General features: G+C 32.9%; 1 pseudogene; it reads right to left on the bottom strand.

Annotated features, from left to right (window-relative positions):
- Positions 1 to 1,335: 1,335 nt before the first annotated feature.
- On the bottom strand, positions 1,336 to 4,241 carry LOC145008159 (pentatricopeptide repeat-containing protein At2g15690, mitochondrial-like; annotated as a pseudogene).
- Between the last annotated feature and the right edge of the window lie 644 nt (positions 4,242 to 4,885).

Here is a 4,885-nt window from a genome sequence, read left to right as displayed (position 1 = left end):
ACTTTTCTATGCTCCTTGGCCACAAAAAGCAGTTATGGGATTTTCAGTATTATCATTCGCTCATTCGCACGTTGAAAATATCGGATCATATCTAACGTTATGGTATCAACAATACCTCGTTAGTTGTCCTCGAGCCGTAGCAGTTCATATTTTATTAGTATCGCATCCTCATCATTCGACTCGCTAGATGTCGGAGATTGTGATTAAAAAAATACAAAGGTATTATAAAAGTGAAATGCCTCCAAACATTATAAAATATATTCATAACAAAAATTATAAAATGGCAACTAGTCTACAAAAAAATCCAACCAAAAACTAATGTTTACTTTTAGTATCATAAAAAAAATATTTATAATCATATTTTTTAATTAAGAGTCACCTTTATAGAGACCAATTCTGAAAGCACTTGTAGATAGTATATCATTTGTCGTCCGTAAAATTCATTTTTTTAGCAACATCCATACTATTTGATTAAGGGCATCTTCGAACACACTAGTTCTTATTTTAGGGCTAATTCATAGGTATTGGTTTAATACAAATCAATATTACTTCTTTAATTTAACAATATCATAAACAAAAAGAAAAATGATTTTGAAGAGACGTTTCAGATAAGTTCTTCATATTCCAAACAATCTTTATTAGCTCTAAGGATTTTTAGAAACTTATTTCACATACCATAACCATATTCAATAGGTAATCTATACTTATTTCCTCTTTATGGAGTGGTACTAACAATTTTAAGATACTTATATGGTCATGATGACTAAGATTAACAATAAATCAACATACAATATGCCATTCCGAACACATTCTACACATCTAATGTCGAAAAAATCGTTTAAAAACTTAAATGTAAGTACATGAATCAGTAGAACTAATCTGGTTTGTTGATTCCATGATATAAAAAAAACTTTTGATATTTTGGTTGCAAAAAACTTGGAATGAGCACTATCCGAAATGGTATATCTAGTATGTCAATGTGTGGGACACACACACACACACATATATATATCACACACACACACACACACACACACACACACACACACACATATATATATATATATATATATATATATATATATATATATATATATATATATATATATATATATATATATGTGTGTGTGTGTGTATGTGTACAATCAAACTATAACATTAGAGCTTAAGGGTTGTTTGACAGGATCTGAATTTATAAGAGCTGAATTTTTAAGAGGTCTGAATTTCTAAGAGACTCTGAATTTTTAAGATCTGAATTTTCAAATGTCGTTTGGTTGGAACCTCTGAATTGCAGTGCTGAATTATAAAAATGACCATTTTACGCTTCTATGTTATTTTTGCTAAATTTAACGTTTTTATAAAATAACCGAATCAACTTCTTGAATAACTATAATAAAATTTACAAACACCATATAAAATCCAGATTAAACATAAATCCAAATCAAACATAACACTATCATTTCTTGATTATACCCAAAACTCATGCTTTCGTTGCTTTGTGAAATCTTTTAGAACCTCCATCCATAACAAATCTAATGTTAATGAACTCCCTACGCTTGTGGGTATGAAATATCGTCCACTAATAGGCACCACATGTTCAATATATAACATTGTACTTTCATTTAGTGAGCCCATAACATGCTAATATTCTTATTTCATTAAGCAAAAACATGTCATACAAGAAACATATAAAAAGAAAAATATATAACCGAATTAAGTATCTACAATCCACCCAATTTGTTGTATATCTGTACAACATTCCACAAGTCATAACTAAAAAGTTTATGCAATCAAAGGCATAAAAAAAACTTTCTTTGGTGTGCTTACCTTTACTGGAATCAAATGATTGAACTGAAAATAGAGATATCAAGCACCAATTCCCATTTTTCCTAATTCCCATTTCTCTGTCTGTATTCAGTCTCATAAATTTGCAATCATTTTAAAGGTGATCCACAATTCTTATTTGTGGAATCTCAACCAAAATTCTCATACATCAGAAACGAAATTGAATGTCCCTCAAGAAGGAGAAAATGCTTATGGGAATAGAATCAATAAAATCACAAACCCAGTTTGTTCTCTATGAGATTCATGACAATATGTGATTTTTTTAACACATTCCATTGGGATCAGAAGGAGAAAAAATGTTACGGATAGCTGTTATTGATGAATTTGAGAGAGCTAGAGGGCGGCGCTCCCAATGGCGTTGGCGGAGGTGGCATCGCAGGACGAGGCGGTGGCCGCCTGGTGGTGAAGGGGTTGGCGGATGGTTGCAGACCGGAGATGCAGTGCGAGGGAGAAAGGAGGTGTCATGTGAAATAGGAATAGAAAGCGTGAGAGAATGAGAAACGTCTGATGTCGTCGGAGATAGCGGCGCAAGAGGTGGCGGTTGCTGGCTGATGTTGGACGGGATAATAGAGCTCGCACGATCGAAGATGCCAGGAAGGATGAGTCGGCGTTTGCGAAATAAAGAGAAGGGGGAAACGAGTCGATTACTAGGGTAAAATAGAAAGAGGCGTTATTTTTTTCTTTTCAAATGGGCTGTCTGATTCGGTAAGTGATAAAATTTAGATTAAGAACACAAAATAAGAGGTAAACCAACAGTCTGAATCTTACAGACCTACCCCTTATCAAGTGGTATTAAGATGCAAACAAACTAGGACTTAATCTTTTTTTGCCTACTTCATAATGCATATTCTAAATATTATTTTTTTAGGTTATTGTCACTGTAGCCTAACAATGTTTAGTATATTGGTTTAAATAGTCCGTATGATTTTTTTTTACCTTTGAAGGGTACGAACTTGTGTTTTACCGGTTAATTTGGTATCTTTACCTATTTTTGAAGGTTTCAGTGCCTTGTCAATTGCTAACTAGGCAGGTTAGTCAACAATGACCCAATGGTGAGTCGACTCATTGTTGCCATGTAAGCCAAAACCTAATTGCCACGAAGATAGAACTAATCCATCAGTTTACATCGGGACGTAAGGGCTTACGAATAGTAACAACGGAGCTTCTTCTTCGTCATTAACTCCATTTAGTTCTCCTATGTTCTAATTCCAAAGCTAGAATCCTGGAAAGCGTATGTGAGATTTTTGATGTGGTGGTGGGTGTAAACAGAGAGAAGGGGGTGGCTGAGAAGACAATGGTGGAGCGAACATTAGGGCCACCGCCCTCGATTTCGGTATTCATAGACTTTATTCTTCTTCCCTTAAATCATATTACTTGCATATTGATTAAGTAATGGAAGTTTATGTAATGCAATTGATGGTTGAAGATATGCCATGGCTCGATCTTCGAGCTCGAGATCACCATAGATTTGAGCAGAATTCAGCAATGATTCCTATATTTCAAATGTAGGTTTAAAAGGAATGTTTTTGATGAACTCAAAAGATTCGTTTAGATGCCCATATTTCCCCAAAACATCAATAACCCCTAAATAATGATCAATTTTTGGATCTAGATTGTAGTCGTTCTTCATTGATTTGAAGTGTTTGAAGCATTCTTGAATCGAATTAACACTGGCACATGCTAAAAAAAGTAATCAGAAAGTATCCTTATTTAGAGTTAACCCCAACTCTTTCATTTGTTCGTATAACAACAAACCTGCATTGGGTTCCCCGTTATCTGTGTAGCCCTTTCTCATTGAATGCCATAAGCTTAACGTCTCGTTCACGCATTCTGTCGAACACCCTGCGTGCATCCCTCATAACGTTGTATTTTATGTATAATGTTATCAATTTAGAGTTCAAATTCACAAAACCATAATAGGGAGATTGAATAAGAAGCTACTGAACCTTCTTCCGCAGTTCAAGATCGTCACACGAATCCCAACAAGGTCGAAAACATCAGATCCTGCAGGCACACCTTGAGACATTAACTCAATTATTTCTTTAGTCGACTTATTTTTCCATAGCGCCATTAAATCCACATCCGGTGGTAGAGATGGGTTGGTGCCTTGTCGTGTTTTAGGAAGAGTTGGTGGTTTTGTGGATGTGTTGAGTCGTAGATTGGTGTTCGATTCTACCAGAGTCAACATCAATGCCACCGTCGGAACCGAAGAAGACAGCGTTGGAGCTAGAGAAGACAACATCAGAAGACAATAAGGGATTTGATCAAATTCGGGTTCTACAGAAAGCATTACATTAGGTGTTATACATGGCAATTGAGTTGGCATCTAAATCTGCTGATTAGGATGAGTGTCACCGGGAGAACCAATATACTAAAGTTTGTTGGGCTACAATGACAATAACCCTTATTTTTTTCAAATGGTTATTTTATAAAGGAAGAATTTCATATATGTCTTTCTTAAACATCAAAATATCATATTTGTCAAGTTTAATTTCTTAATATCATATTTACCATTCATAAATATTTACAATATCATATTTGTCCAAAACTTTTTTGCAATGTTTTTAACTGTTTATAATAATTTTTATATATTATAATTATTTAATAGTTAAAATATTTTAACATATTATTTCTACATCTATAATAATTGAACGTCTATTTCTATATTGTTAGAATGTCAGCCCACAAAAAATTTCCTCTTCAGCTCTCTTCCATGAAATGTATGTATTGATTGTTTAATTTTTATTGTTGTTGATTATTTTCATGTTGTAGATAAATGATATGTTAAATATTAACATTGATTTTGATGCTTAAGAATAGTATATAGGATTTAAAATTGATATTTTGATATTTAAGAAAGATATATACGAAATTTTGAAAGTATATAAATGATAAATACGATATTTAAAAATTAAGTTACCAAATATTTTGATGTTTAATAATATATATATATATATATATATATATATATATATATATATATATATATATATATATATATATATATATATATAGAGAGAGAGAGAGAGAGAGAGAGGTG

This window comes from Lactuca saligna, chromosome 8, assembly GCF_052625555.1.
Source record: "Lactuca saligna cultivar CGN05327 chromosome 8, ASM5262555v1, whole genome shotgun sequence".
Taxonomy (NCBI): domain Eukaryota; kingdom Viridiplantae; phylum Streptophyta; class Magnoliopsida; order Asterales; family Asteraceae; genus Lactuca; species Lactuca saligna.
This window is presented reverse-complemented; position numbering and strand designations above follow the sequence as displayed.